Source organism: Pezoporus occidentalis, unplaced genomic scaffold (genome assembly GCF_034315485.1).
Source record: "Pezoporus occidentalis ecotype Australia unplaced genomic scaffold, CSIRO_AGI_Poc_V1 ctg11, whole genome shotgun sequence".
NCBI lineage: Eukaryota > Metazoa > Chordata > Aves > Psittaciformes > Psittacidae > Pezoporus > Pezoporus occidentalis.
In genome coordinates, this window is record NW_026912886.1 from 14019080 (window position 1) to 14035468 (window position 16389).

General features: G+C 43.6%; 1 long non-coding RNA gene across 3 annotated transcripts in view; it reads right to left on the minus strand.

Annotated features, from left to right (window-relative positions):
- Positions 1-16389, minus strand: part of LOC134170292 (uncharacterized) — a 105432-nt gene that overhangs the window by 26095 nt on the left and 62948 nt on the right. Inside the window, exons 5-6 of one of the 3 annotated variants that reach the window (XR_009967217.1) lie at positions 3227-3851; positions 1155-2540 (exon numbers count right to left, since the gene is read on the minus strand). The exons of the other annotated variants lie outside the window; for them this stretch is intronic. This is a non-coding gene — a long non-coding RNA (uncharacterized LOC134170292). Of the gene's footprint in view, positions 1-1154; positions 2541-3226; positions 3852-16389 lie in introns of those variants that run through there. 3 annotated transcript variants of the gene reach the window in all.

Sequence of the window (16389 nt, forward strand, 5' to 3'; positions counted from 1 at the left end):
CAGGCTTAGACTTCAATGACTGAGCCACTTGTCTATCCTGTACCTTAATAAACACAGGAATATAATCTGAAAGATGCTCCCTTTGACTTGCTTTCTCTGTCTCCAGTGGAAGGGCACATACATTATTAACAGATGGAGCTTATTTAATTTAATAAAGGCTGATTTTAATCAGACTTAAGAGTCCATAGCAATTAACAATTAAGTCCTCAGTTTCTGCAGAGGTCATCAGTTGCTTGTGTCCCAGACAGCTGGGAGAGATGTGATGGAGTGCAGGGAGGTGACAGCCAGCCCACACTGGCCTGTATGCTGGGATCAGGGAACAGCAGCACACTCCCTGCATGCTGTTTGAGGAGAGCAAGCTCCAGTAACCACCAACCCAGTGAAAAGTACTGCCCTCACCCAAAACCACTCTGCGTCAGGATGCGACTTTTTCCCGAGCATGTTAAAAAGCTGCTCACAAACCTGGCAACCCACATAGGAAACTAATGCAGAGAGGTTCTGCTGTGAAAATGCAATTTTCCAAGTATATATAAGCTTTAGTTATTTATACATTTATACCTGGCACTCTCCATGCAGACTGATGCTTGCAAACCTGCTAGCTGTGCCTGCTTCACCAGTGTGCCACCAACAGACAACCCAGCTCAAGGCAGAATCTGATACGGTCAGCAAGCAAAGAAAGCAGAAGAGCCACAATTCTGCAACTGAAAAACCACAGCCTGCTTTGTGGAACTGCCAAAAAGAGAAACCTAAGCTACAGCTGTTTTCAGGAGCTGAGCAACTGAGAAACTCAAAGCCTCAGGTCACTTCTGAGATGACTTAGCAGGAGTACCTAGCATGCAAAGTGACCTGCCTAAATCATCCCAGCAGTTATTATCCTGCCTATTCCCCTGGCACTCACCCTTCTTGGCTCTGGATAACTTTCCTTCCCAACAATTCCACTGTTACAGTCAGTGAAGAAACTCACCAATACTCAAGACCAAGAAGGCAGCTTTTGAAATAACAAATGAAATTACTGTCCCAAAGAGAATATCGACAAAAACAACAGTGAGAACTTAAATACTATAAATCTGCTCCCTGTTTTCCCACTACATTAATAATGTTAGGATTAATGTCCACAAACCTGTGTATTTCAAATGCCTGTGAGCAAGGGGGATTGTGAAGCTGACCAGTTCCTTTGCCAAAGTCTTTCATTTCTGCATTATGCTTCCAACAGCTGATGAAAAATGTAATATAAAGCTCTAGATGGTAAACTGAATTCTACTTTTTTTTTTTTTTCCTGGATTCAACACAATTCAAAGCATAAAAACAAAGCACAAGGTGGCATTTTCCCCTTTTGTAAAGGTAAACTTATTTTCCCCTAGAACAACAGCAAAAGAAACCCTTTTATTTCTGCTGCCTTGCTCCCCTTCTGGGAAGAAAAGGAGAGGTGCTGCTGTCCCATTAAACAGCATGTCCACCTGCTCAGATAAGGCAGGCTTGCCTCTTGAATTTGCATGTGAAAATTACCCTGCTTCAGCTCTGGAAATTATGCTTGTAGGTGTAAAGAGAGTAGCTTTTCTGCTTTGAAGTTTGCAAGGCAGCAACGATGAAGGCAGGAATTAACTCAATACCGATTACCAGCTCTTGGTCTCCTCCACATCAGACTTTTGAACACAGAACAGAAACACACCGAACAGCCAGGTTACATTTCTTTTCGTGATCCAAAGCCCTCAAAGAGAAGAGACAAAAGCTGTATTTGTTCCTGGAGCCCAGCCTTTCCTCTAAGCTGTCTGCTACTGACTCAGGCTTGTGTTGGAAAAATACATCTTCAGAGAAGTGCCAACATCAAACACACAAGAGATTTTACAGGTACATGCATTGAGGCCTCTCTGTGAAGTGCTGTTTCCCAATGAAAGCATGACCAGGGAAATGCACTGGAATATTTTAATACTAAGAGGGGCACTCACATTCTTCTCTAGGCTGCTGTCAAATATGGGTTAACCTTTTCCTTTTCTTTTTGCTAATTATCATCACAAAGTTCTAACTTGGATCCTCCACCAGGAAATCAGTTAAGCATGCACTTAACTCCATCTTCATTTAAGCAAGCAAACAAACGCAGCTCCTGGCTTCACATACTGCAAACATTTCCCATACTGAAATAGCTAATTATGCGCTTCTTCAAAGAGGGGATGCAGTGTCAAAACCAATCCTGAAATCCACCATCTCTGGAGCAAAAGGTATCAGTTAACAAACGCACAACAGCTCTGGCAAGCAGAAAGGAGAGGGAAGCACATCCCAAGGCTGCTGGCTAGACACACTTTCATGGTGGACAACTGTAAGGTGTAGATTAAGAAGTTCATGCAGACCTTGCTGGTCCCCCAACCTAATCCACACTCTTCTGCAGAGGTAAGAAACTTAATATAGAGAGCCCTGGCCAGGATATGTCTTCCTCTCTGAAGATGCTGTCCTAATTTCTTGAGGACATCTGCATTGCTCTGTAATGGATATTAGTCTTCCTGGTGCTCTCTGGACTTGATAAATGCCACTCAAATGAAGACCACCTAGAAAATAGGTGGGAAAGGCTTGGGTCCACTTTAACGTTTCCCCCCTCCCCATTCCCTGAATGCTCAGTGCACTTTTCAGCTGTGACTTACACACAGTTATGTCTCGGTCAGAATCAAAAATAAACCCATAAAGAATGAAAATTACATTATTCCCTGATATTTTAATAATGATCCCTGAAAGACAATTTACTGGATCAGTACCTCTGTATCCACCTCAGTTTATGAAATTAAAACCTTTGCAAGATTTAATAACTAGAGAAAGAAGAGGTTTTGGGGAAAAGAGATGCCTCAAGCCTATAATTTTGCTCTTTTCCTTTTGATAATTTCCTCAAGCTAAAGAGGAAGAATATAAAGGAGCTAATTCTGTAGCTTGAAGAGCATGCTTGGGAGTTCAGTCCCATCATTAAGCAGTGAATTTCCTGACAGTATGTATCATGTAAGTTTTGAAAACATAGTGATTGGAGTCAGATAAGCCAATCAAATGTAAAATGTGCTGAAAAACTGCTCAAAATCTGGAATAAACTGCCATGAACTGACTGCTTGCTGCCTTCCACCTTTCTCAGTGTTTGCTCTCACCCATCCCAGTGTTCTCTGTGAATGTTGTCACTGAATATTGTCCCCTGAAGATTAGGCAGCCCACCTTTCTTCATGGCCATAATTTGCCTATTTATTCCTGTGCTTACCTTTGATGTACTCCTGACAGCAACTGGAGTTAGGCCCAAATGTTGATGGGCTGAATGATAGGAACTCTTTTGATCTTCCCATGCAGGCTTAGCAATTCCTGCCAGATAAGGATGCTGAAGGTCACACCAGGATGGATGTGAAGTACCTCACCCTGTGCCTCAGCCAGATCTGTGGCTGTGTTACACAGGCAGGATATTCAGGTCATGGTTTTGTGGAGACTTATAACTACAGCAGCAAAAGAACCCTCTTAATCCTGGCTCTGTTATCAAAGTTAGTGACCATCTATCACCAGCAATCTTTGATCAGTGTGAAAAGAGGAGGTTAAACTGACCCAAGGGCTGAAAACTGCGGACTGTAGTAAATTCACAAAGAACCTAAATACTCAGGCTGAGCATCCAGCTTAAAATCCACACTGACACCTACTGAAATTCTGACAGCAGGCAGCCTCTTCCCTTTGCTCTGCAGAATGGCATGTGTTCAGAGAGCTCTCAAGGCCAAAATTCACTCCTTCAGATTGGCTAATTTGAGTTGGCCCATTAAATATTCCTGAAACAGTCTTAGATAGTCAATTGTAATCTAGAAATGGTCTGTAGATGGGACTCCAGCAGGAATCCTTGAAATAAACTGCAGTAAAAGGAGAAAATGATAGGCCATAATAGAATCACTCCATTCAACATAATAGAAAATAAAGCATAATCAGTGATTTGAAGAGCAACACACTGTACTAAGCACTATGCATTACTCATTCTCTTCAAATGATCAAAATTGCCAGGTTTTTCTCATGTCTAGAGACCAAGCAACCCATAAAGAAACTGCTGAATATCAAGAGGAAGATATTTCTCTACCAAGAAAAACCCTTTGGCAGCATTAAAGTCTTGCAGTCTGCATCTTAAAGGCTGCAGACAATATTCAAAGGAATCATTTTAGATTTGACAATAGCCATGAGTGAGTCCCATTACACCTCTCAGCCAGCCTCTGGACCTCACCAAAGGCTCATTTCCAGAATATAAGAGCACGAGGAACATTAGGCTCAGAGTAAGAGTAAATCTACCTGATGTACTGTTAAACTTGTCAGGCCTTTGTGATAAATTAGCAGTATCAAACCTAGAGCATGAGTCGCATTGTCAGAGAACAGCATTTGTTGCACGGTATGGTCTCACTGCTTTGAGCACAGCGCACACATAAATCTTGTTAGGGAACTAAGCATAACTAATGCCTTCTGTAAGCAGTTATGTGTATGATTTGAGTATTTAGGAACTCAACCCTCTGAAACAAACTGGTTTCCACACATACCAATGGTGGCTACTTAGTCAAGCCAGGAGTCGGTGAACAGCCTTGTGATGTCCATTTTGAAGCAGATTTCCCCTTATGTCATGATGTGACCTCATGTAAGGAAATACAAAAAGAGGTCTCATTATTCTTAAATGCTTCATGCTCCAAGCTCTGGAGGTTTACAATTACTGTGCAGAACAGTGAGACTGATGCATTCATCTGGGAGAAAGCACACAGAGGTCTGGTGTTGCCAAGAAGCTGTTTACAACTGGGTGTAAAACAGGCAGCAATGCCATCTTCCCCTGACAAATTGCCCCCTCCTCCTACGAGCAAATCAAACACCTGATGGAGAGAGCACCCCGGAGCAACTGGCTCCCCTCAGGGCTGAACAAGAGCCTATCCTAGCATGAAAGTCACTGTGTATGAGTTAGCTTTTGGCATTCCTGTACCATAAGGACCTGGAAGCAGTGAGCAACAGGGGATATAAGAATGTCTATGGGACCTCTGCTATTAGCCATGAAAATCTGTAGGATGTGCTGGCAGAGCTAACTTCGCGCCTGATTTTCCCACTCCATGGATACCTTCAGGAGCTTAAGCCATCAGCACAGCTCCATGGTTTCATCCTAGTACAATAAATATTTCTGCAGCACTTGTGAAAACTTGCACTGGAGACACTTGAAGGGTTTAAAAGGCAGCTCTTCCTGACAAAACCAAGGAGAATGGATTTGCAAGCCAAATACGTATTTCTATCAGAGCTTTGGTAGAAGTGGCAGCAAAGACAAAGATCTATTGATGTGTTAGGAAACACCTGAGAATGGTCACGTAGGACTTTGGGCTTCTCTCCCCGAAAAGGTGGCAGGATGAATGGCCTAGCTGAAGTGAAGCTGCAAGGGCTGTCAAGCACTGGATCAGGTTGTCCAGGGAAATGGTGGAGTCACCATCCCTGGAGGTATTTAAAAGATGTGTAGATGTGGTACACAGAGACATGGTTTAGGTGGGACTTGGCAGTGCTGGGTTAACATTTGGACTCAATGATCTTAAAGGTCATTTCCAACCTGAACAATTCTATTCTATTTGATGTTTGCTACCAACCTCTGAATGTCCATCTGTCTTTTAATCAGACATGCATGGCTCATCTAATGCACTGCAAAGCAGTCCGTCTTTGTCTATGTCACCTGTGTGAATAACCTCCAAAATCTGAGCATCTCACAATCTTTAATGCATGAATCATCATAACGCTCCTGTAAGGTATGGAAATGATGTTTTGCTAACAAGAAAAGGAGGCCCAGAGACGATCTGTGCCAGACTTCCACTGAAATCAAAGTTTACCTATGAAGATCTGCCAAAGATCAGGGAGAAGATCCATAAAGTGAAATTCTGTTAATTCCCTTCGCTAGTTCCCAAACAAGGGACAATCCCTGCTCCCATCTGGAAAATGAGATGAATTATTTTATTCTGTCCATGCAAAGTTGCATTCATTTGTTGCGAGGTCAGAAGCTGAGACCAAAACAAAGATAAAACAACCTAAAGCTGTTCCTTTGCTGCTCTTCTGTCCCCCTTGGTACCATGGTGTCCCCTGCTCTGCCTGCGCTGTGACACCTGACGGGCCCAGAGCCCCCCTTTGCAATTCAGCTCGAGAAGGGGATGCTCATGTTTTACATCAGATTGTCGGAATTAATCCCCACTTTCTCGTCCTTCTAATGCACTACACGGCTCTTCAATCAATACGCTCCTCCCAGGGAGGGAGCAGGTACATGCTCCGAGTTCCGCTTCGCTGTGTGCCATTGTGTGCTGGAACCGGAGTCTGTCACCCTCTTGTCATGTTAAGAGAATAATATAATTTAATCTTTCCAGGCAGTTTAAATGAAGCTGTTCTACCCTGAAATAGATACACGGGTGTACAACATGCAAAAGACAGATCCTTCGATAAACATGTTACCCATGCTGCTGTCACACCCGGGGATGTTAAAGATGTCCAGGGTTGTGTTCCCCCAGCACAGAAAGCTGTCGCCCCATATAAAGGGGACCACAAACAACTGTCACCCCACACGAAGGGGACCAATCTACTATTTCTTTGTGCCACTTCTGGAGGTTAAACAAGACTGACCAGCAGGTTTCTCTTTCAAATGCTTTTACTTTAGCAGAGGGCTAGCTTCACCTCATGGGACCTCCCTCACACACAGGGGTGTCTGTGGCATCGAACAAGACTGTCCTCTCACATCATCACACAGGAGAGATTATTCCCCTCCTCCTTGTGTTCTTATACAAGGTGTTTTCCACCCTTACACTTCTTACACATTAAAACAGCCATTCCAAACTCTTCCCATTAGACTACTTCCGCTCATTTAAACATTTCTGCCGTCATCACACAGTGACTGCTCATCCTAGTCCTATATGATCATACATTTCCTGCTTCTCCCTCATTGCTTTGCTGTGCTGGGAACTGGGAGCACAGTTTCACCATTGGGCCAAGGACACTCACAGTGTGCAATCAATTGTACTAGAGAAATAATAGGCATAAAATATTAGTTAACAGAAATTTGGAGCACAGATTCATACCCTTCACATACACCGATTTCTGTTGTTAGAAGCACCACCTATCCCAGAAATAGCTGGTGTGTGGTAGGACTTCCCTGTGGGGAACATTCACAGTGACATATTTGCTGCCCATCTGAGGGCTTTCTAAAGATATCTTTCAAATATCATTAAAAACCTTCACTCCAATTTCCTTCCACTTCAGTTTACAGCCAGACAACACACTTGTCCCCTCCAGAGAAAGAAAGAGAGCTGCAATCAGTTTGAAAAACCTTAGACATTTCTGAGCTGGAGAGTGTAATCCCTCTTTAAACAAATACTCACTTTCTATTGCTCTAACATTCTCTTGGCAACAGCAGTTAGGTTTGGAAACAAATTCTCCCTGCCACCTGAGAGGCATAGTTTGTGTGTTTGGTTACAGAAGGCCAACAAACAGTGGGCTTTCAATGCCAGGGAGACCCTTGGAGCCTTGGTGGCTTGTAAAAGAGTGTTTCTGCCTGGTGCTCAGTGGTTTGGGGGCTTTTATATATTTGTAAGTGATTTTGCATTTGTGGTCTTGCGGGATAAATAACATTGCTGGAACCAAGCAGCATGACTAAGTATAACACAAACTTCCTCGCGAGCCTCTTCTGGCACAGCTGAAAATTCACCTCCAACAAGGCAGCTGTGACAGCCAGCACTGGGGCAGATCTGAAATGAAGGCCAGGCACAGGCTCAGCTGTAAGAGCTGAAGTATGACAGTAAATAATCTCCCCAGGGATTAAAACAGATTGCTAACTGCAGAAAGCCTCCCGAGGCAGTTTTAGGGACAAAAAACCAGGGCAATTGCCCAGAGCCATGTCTGTGAAACAGCACGGCTAAGCCACATCAAGTGCTAGTCACTCAGGAGAGGTACCTGCCTTTAGCTGCAGCTCAGCATCATTTCAAGCCTACAGGCAACTCAAGCTAACCAAGACACACTCCTCGTTTTCTTCTAATGGAGGTTTCCTGATCATGGGCAAGACAAATCCCCCATCCTTGGTAAACTGTGACCCTTGCTAGAGTAATAACATTTGCACTCCTCTCCTGTGTGGAGTTTATGCACTTCAAGCCCACAGCAAACCGTTACAGCATTCATTCTGACATCCTGTATATCACAACTGCCTAAAAATCACCCGTAACCTTGTATGGAGGCCAAAGTTTGTGTGTGGGAAAGCTCCTCTGCAAGAGCAGCCGCAAGTGTTATAACTCCCATTCACACTGCTGACATTTGGCAGGCTTGGAAGTGATTCATGAAGTTGGTTGTTGAGAGAAGGGTCTGCTGAAGTGGTTTTGGATCTCGCTGCATTCAAAAATGAAAAGTGACAGTAACACTGAATGAACAGCTTCACAAGTGTCTTAGGTTCTGCCCTGTAAATCCAATACCTGCAGGTGTGGAGCACGTTGAGCCATGGGACCTGCATTTCCAAATGGATGGCTGCTGTCTGCAGGGTGCAGAAATCTGTGCTCACATCTCTGCCCTGTGCCAGTGCGTGACAATTGAGAGAGGAAAGGAAAGCCAAGAATGAAAGAGTAAGTGCTGTTCTGGAGCTGCCAGTCCTTCGGGGGTTGCGAGAGGCTGGAGCAAACGTTGCAGGTGCAAACAGTGCATGACGATACACAACCTTAGCGGCTGGAGCACGGCCCCGTGGGGTAGTGTTACATGACTGTGTAATACTCATGACCATGTTCAAACACTCTTTCCCTGCTCAACTATCAGAGTCTTTACAAGCAATAGAGCAGGTACATTGCAAGAATACAGCTTATTACACAGTGGGAGGGGACTGTAAACCAGCCTAGTGCCCAAGAGATGGTTGTACAGTCAAGGACAAATGAGTAGCAGCAGCCCTGTGCTTCACCATCCATCAGCAGAGCTGCCACAACTCCCCACCTGTGGCTCCTGGCCTGCCCTGGTCACACAGAACTGTTAGCTAAACCTCCACAGAAGAGAGTGTCAGAAAATACAGCAAGGGCTGTCCAGCTCCCAACGCAGAAGATGCTCCGTAACTTTCTGGTATTCATTGAATTGTTTTCCACATCCCAAAGGAATCAGTGCAGAACTGATCAGAAATTTTCAGGCAACACACCGCTTCAGTGGAAGATGCTCTTTCACTGAATCCAAGACACTGTCAGAAGTAAATTTCTATCACATCACAGTGGGCACACGGACGTGGATTCCAAGTGGGCTACTGGATGGGAATCCTGTTTTCTTCATGCTTTGCTAGCAAAGCTGGGCTTCCAGGCTCTGTGCAGTGCCACAGCGGCACACAGGAGCTGAGAGCTCCAGATGTGACTGTGGTGAGGGAGCACAGATGCGGAGCATTGCAGCACACAGGCTGCCACAACCTGGGCATCCCTGCTGCCTTCATCCTTAGACACATCATGTGCCAGGAGTTCTGGGTGTTTTTTTGACTCAGTCTCAAGATTTCTGGGTTTGAGGCATTCCTGAACTTTCAGCTTCATTCTGTGACAAAATCAGTTTTCACAAAGAGGAGGTTAATGCACCACCAACAGAAATATTTCTGAGAACTTGGTGTTCTTTACGATAATAATGTGCAAGATTTGCCTTGGACTTTGGAGCTAGCGCTGGTGGTGGACTTCCCAAAGGAGAGGGAATTCTGTACTTCAGATCCCAAAAGACTTTGTAGGTACTAAAGAAGTAAGGAAAGTTAATGACGGCTAAAGCCACTGAAATATTGATTCTCAGAAGGAAAAATATTCCCATTTTTCTAGCCTCATCCTGCTGACACACACGAAGCTGTATTAATTCTCAATAAAATTAAGAGAAGAATGAGGTGTTTCTTATAGGAAAAAGCCTGTAACTACAATAGATACTGACCATGAATATAAATGGGAACATACACAAAATTAGGCCAGGCAAATTAGCTGGTGCTAAAAGCCCAGATATAGCCCACACATGCCAAATGTTACTCTGGAGAAATCTTGTAATTGCTCTAAGGGTAGGCTTAAGATACTGTAAGTAAAAGCCATTCAATAAGCAAGCAGAGTATGTAAGAGCCTGCTAGCAGGAATACCATCGTGTGGAAAATGCTTCTTTCCATCTCCATCTAGTGGGTCAAAGGAGCTATTGCTTTACCCCGTGATGCTTTCATGGCACCGTATGTGGAGATTTATCTGCATTACGCAACAAGCCTTGCGGTCCCCTAATTCTTTCCCCACGGCTTTCTGCTATTCCCCTTGCTGCATCTCTCCCCGTCTCTCTTTTCATAACAAAAGAGTGATTCTTTAAGCTTCCCCATTTTGCTTAACGGCATTCATGGCACATTAGGGCCATTTTACACTAAGATTTACAGCAGTGTCACGAATAGGGAAAATTGTTGTAAAATAACCACGGACAATGTTATAAAATAGCAATAAAATCAGCAGTAATGCACAGCTGTATATTTATGTCCGCCACCTGTTCACTTCACTTTGGGTTCTTTTTAAGCCACCTTTAATCAGATCAACCAGTTCAGCAATGGAATGATCTGATAATGTTCCATACGAAAGCAAAGGTCTGAATTTCACGCAGCTCTCCCAACCCTTATACAGAGACACAAAGAGAGAGCATTCACTGTACACATGTGTACATGTGCACCAAAACAGAGAAGATACATCACCCATATTGCTCATGTGTGACAGCAGTCAAATAACCATCTCTATATGCCACACATGCACAAAAACATACATCCACACTGACACACTACAAATACACATCTGATCACATGTTGTAGGCACAATTACCATCTGCTTTGCCATTCAAAGTCCTATGCCCTGTTCCCAGACTGCAATCCATAGGTCCCAGGTAGACAAGTATTTTGTAGCTGTGGCCTGCAGAGAGCTGGCTGGTCACTGACATAATTCATCTATGCAAGAAGAAAAAAAGATGATGGCAACTCGATATCCAAGCCATGAATCATTGACAGTCAGTGACATTGGGTTCAGTGTATCCCCACCATCGGGTGATAACGAGTGGCCAAAGAGGGTTCAGCCCAGCAGCCCTCTGGTTAGGTGACAAGGGCTGAAGAAGGTGTAAAAACAGTGGGGCTGAAAGACATTAGCTTTGTTCTTCAGACCAGCTCCCAGCCTAAACTATCCATGAGGGGCTACACTTAATACTTCCACTCCAAATATGTCTCCTACTTGGTGCTGGTATAGTCTGCTAAGACCATCCTTCTTAAGCAAGTCAGAGTGGACTGAGACTAGCCACTACTTGCAGAGAGCGGATTTTGTACCATTTACAACTTGCTTTCCACCTCTGGCAAACATTTCTACATCCAACACTCAGAAATAATTGCTGTGGGATCTGCGAACAGCCTGGTGTACTTAGATATCTCAATTTGCTTTATGGATCATTTTGTGACGAACAAGGGCAGAACAGCCGCCTTGGGTAACATCCAACCAACAGTGATAAAAAGCAGCCCTGTGTGCTGTACCACCTAGGAGGAACGTGTGAAAGGCTCTGTCAAAAAACATTTGGATAAACTATCAATAACCTTTCTTGTGCAAACCCCAAAACTCTGTGGAATGGAAAGCACATGGACTGAATTTTCAATGTCCTATCCTGACACAGCCAGTGCTGTCACAAACCATTAATGGCTACACTTAAAGCAGTTTTGTTTGGAGGCTGCTGCTCTGTTTGTAAATGATGCTGCCTGATTAACACACGTTTTTAATGTCACCTCTGAATCAGGAGGCATTTTTCATTGCACAGAGACCCAGTGGGCAAAACATGAGAAGAAACTTCAAATGAAAGCAAGTGGAGAGCTGGTGAGAAGCTTCAACTGAAACAGTTTTCTGATGCTATCTTCCACGATTCATCAAAACCAGGTACCCACCGAGTGAATGCAGTGTGTTACAGCAAAGCAGAGAAAGGAATGGGAGATACAGTGCCTGAATTACAGCTCTTCTGAATTTCAGTCTTAATGATTTCAGTACCCAGCATCTTGGGTTTCCTCCTAAATATTTGGCACGTTCCCATTTTTAGCAGGAAAACTTGGAATTGTCCCAGTTTAGTAAAACTCAAACTCTTCCATCCAAGAGGCACAGAACACCTCTTAGATAAACAAACAATAATGATATTACCACAGAGCAAAACACTGTACAAAAGAACTGCTTGAAGCCATATTAGCCCTGATTTTAGTCATCACTGAGTCACACATGGAGCGAGTGAGGCATGAGTTAGGCTCCAGGACCATTAGCGAACGCTTTCCTTTCTCTGCTCCTCAATTCACCCACCTCTGCCCTGGGCAAAATTAAACTTTCTTTAACTCCCAAGCTTCGTGGCTGAATACATTAATAATTGTAAAACACTCTGCCCTCAGTAGCTAGATGAAAAGGATACAGAAATTAAAACAATGTATACTGGATTATTATAACAGGGATGATACGAAAGCCCTTGTGGAAGTGGTTGAATGCCATAGGATAAAGTCTTTCAGTGATGACCCTAAAGCTATAATGAGCTTCTCATCTCGTACAGCTTCTCCAACTAATATAATGTGACGGTGGAAGAAAAGGAATAGCAGGCTTTTGTGGACCAAAGCCTGAAGGCAAATCTTTCCTTATCTGAAGTTCTGCAGGTCAAAACGGGATCAAGATTCTTCGTCACCTGCAAGCAAATAATTACCCCAAAGGTGAAAGACAAGTAACTGAGGAACCATCCAAATTACACAGAGCTAGCACAGCACAAAGCAAAAGATTTCTAATGTGGTGATCTTTCTCGTGGTTATTTGTCACAAGTATTCCTTTATCTGATGGTTTCTGAGGAAAAGACAAGGATCAATTCTGGCAAAGAAATCTCTACCCTGCAGTTGAATTTTCAAAGCTACGATAGATCATATGGACATTGTATAGAAATCAAAAGAAGGTCAGGAAACACATGCAGCCTAGCAGTTAGTGTTGCATTTGAGATGCACGAAGGATCAAGCAATGATAAGCTGGATACGGTGCTGAAGTTAATAGGAAAGTACACAAAGCAATAATGAAGCATATACTTCAAAAGCATGACCCCACTCCTATCCGCGAAGGCACACAAATTAAAACTGAAGTTTGCAGTAAAGCCTGTGAGGAGTGTATGTGTGCAAGAAGGCAGGATGAAGACATTAAAATGCACTGTTTTCTACTATTTAAATGTCACTGTTCACAAATCTGCAGGAGAAAAGAATCAATTCACCTCAGTGCTTCTGACAGGAGCTTCCTTAATGCAGAAAAACCTTTGATTTTTTTTCTGATTTTGTTTTCAAATTTAAAATTCTTATATTTTAGTGCATATATATGCACTAAATAGGGGTGCGGGTGGTTCAAGGGACATTAAAAAAAAAAAAAATCTATGAAATTCATTTTGCCATAGCCCTTAGTCTTTAAATACCATTCCTTAGGCAGAGAGCAAGCGACCCGACCAATTTCACACACCTCATATACAAGACTGATGCTCTTTGGTGGTGCTACCTCTTGTGCACATTAGATCACAGATGCATAGCACTGTAGTGGTATGAACAGGGCATCAGAAGATGGCTTAACTGCCCACCAAGCACACGATAATAAGGAAATTGAATGCTGAGTTACGTAGCCCGCTAGCACCAGCAATAAAGTACAGCTTGTGACAACGTGCCGCTCCGAGTGAGCAAATCAGGGTTTTATTGCTGTTTTATTTGGCTGCTGCAGAGGGAGGCTTTTAAAAGCTTAGGTCAATGTCAACCATTTTTAGAAGCGACAGACATCCGCAGTGAAGAGGAGCTTCAGCTGCAGACTCAGCTCTTCAGAGGCAGGCCATGAACACACTGCTCTGGACAGACACCCAAAAGCGGAGGCAATCAAATCCAAGCGCTACAGCTGGAATACTGGGCCCAGGTGCTTATTTCTCCCTGAGTCTCCCAAATTATTCACTGACACTAGAAGATGGACTGGCCAAGAGGAGATGGGTAAATACACGCTGTCATTCCAATCATGTTCCCAGTTAACATGACATCATTCCTTATCATGGCAGGTGACACCCTGAAGGAAAGAAAGAACTAAACTTCCATACATGCCAAGGGCCTGATTCACCTTTGCTTTACACCAGCTTTCCGTGTCACTGCAATCCAGTCAAAAACTGTGTGAATCAGACCTGTGGTTTTTATCAGGGACCTGGCTGGCTGGTTACTTCTAAAACAAAATAAAGCAGCACGAATTTAGAGTTACGATCCTGCCACCATGGAAGAAAACTCAAAGGAGCTGTATTCAGACCAGGTCTGAAAGGGACAGATTTCTCCCTGGTGCAACATCACCACACTGCTGAAGGCAATGGAGTCTGGACCTGCCTAAAGGACTGCAGAGATGACTTAACTCCATCCACCTTCATCCCACTGCTTAGTTCCTTCTTCACTACATTTCTGCCCACCTTATCAACAGCTACAGATTTTGTAGTTTCAGCTGCTGCAAAAAAAAGTGGCTTTTCCCTCCTGTTTTCCCTCTGGTAACATCTCCTCACACACTGGGTTGTCTCCAAGGTCCTGCCCTGTCCTGCAGGGCTGACTATCATTTACATCCATGTCAGAAACACGAGAAATACCTGCAACTATTCTGAGGCAACAAGGAGCGAACCTGACAGATTTCAGTGAACCTGGTATGTCCCCATCACCAGGGTCACCATAGAGACACAGAATCCCCAAACCAGTAAAACTCAAGGTAACCCACCTGTAAACAGCAAAGAAATAAAGAGGGAGAGGACCACCCACCAAAGAGGTGGAAACATTCAACTGAGAACTGCTATGAACCACCACCACACACCCTGCAATCTACCACATGCACTAGCAGCATGGGCTTGCTGTTGTTTTCCTCCTACATGTAACTGCAGCTCTGACTCAAAAATCTCTCTCCTCCTTAATCAGGAACCTTAACCACATGGAGTAAACAATGATCTTGGCCTAATTTGCAATGCTTACCTAAGATCTGTCTGTCTGTAAGTGCTATGTCAGTGTATTTGCTGTAGGTATTAAGACAGTCATCTCTGATGCTGAGCCTGCAGCAATATTTCTACAACTTCAAAGGCCCTTACAGAAAATAATATCTTTTGGCTAATTAAATCAGAATATAATGTAACAAAGGTTTTTTTTTTCCCCTTCTCTTCCTTGAGTTTCTGCTTTCATAACCTAATCAGGCATTTTACTGGGTGAAACATCTCTATTAAGTCTCATTTCTCAGCCACATGATACAAAAACAGGATGATAATTGAGGCTGCATAATTGATGTGCACAGTGACAGAATATAGAAAAGGGCTCCATTAGCCAGGTCACATCATTAGCATACATTACATTCAACAAGATTGCTCTCTTCACCTCCTATTTATTAATGGGTTAATCCAGTCCCATCAGCCTGAATACATCATTGTTTAGGTCCTTTCCTGTAAGATACAGTAGCTCAGTTTTACATTAGTAAAGAATTGCTGCCAAGGGCAATAAAATCCAGTAAGTGTCAGCGATGCAGTGGTGCTGCTTGCAGAAGCTCTCAGTTCCCCTAAAAGCCAAGGTTGCATTAAAGTCTGCAGCACCAACATGTCCTTGGCAGCACAGGCCTAAAAAGAGAGGGAACTCCTTGCAAGGACACATGGGAGCTGTTGCCAGATCAGCCCACTCATGGACTCCTCGAATGATGCCAGCATCTAGTCTGTCCTCAATTTCCTGCCTTGCTTGCCACATTTCTCAGCAAGAAGAGGAAGTTCATTTCCTCTCCCACTGTCATTTGTCACAGAGATATTAGCTTTGTATAAAGAGGAATTCAAAGCTCACACGTCGTTTCATTCTTACATGTGCTCTGCACCCCCCCACTGATGAGTATAGCTGGTTATTGCATTGAGTACCTCTTTGGGTGAACCTGCCTGTAGAATTTGCTATGGGGTTGAATGCAGCTGCCCATCATCCCAAAAGTGCTGGAGGAGTTCACATCTGCTAGCAGTGACGCAAAGGTAAAAGCCTGCTCTTCCACAGTACTCTGCTAGCTGCTGGAAGGAAAAGCTGAAGACAAACCAGAAAAAACTGTAGGTGCTATGGGAGAGCTTTCTACTTTGGTTATATCATGATGCTGGAGAAACTGGCCTTATAAATTTGGTATTTATTTAGGGGACTTCAGTTCACCTGTATGAATACCCATGATTAATTCACTGAGTCTGGGTGTCCAAAGGATAGATGGCATTAGTGGAATAATTTGATTGTCACAAGCAAAAAATGAATCCTGCCTGCCACTCTCCTCCTTGTCTGAGGCTCAGTGCGCCTGGTTACAAAGTCCCTCGACAATTCAGAGTCAAATCCTGGCCAAGTAAAATGTTCATTCCTGGGTTATCTGAAATAACGTGTGCATAATG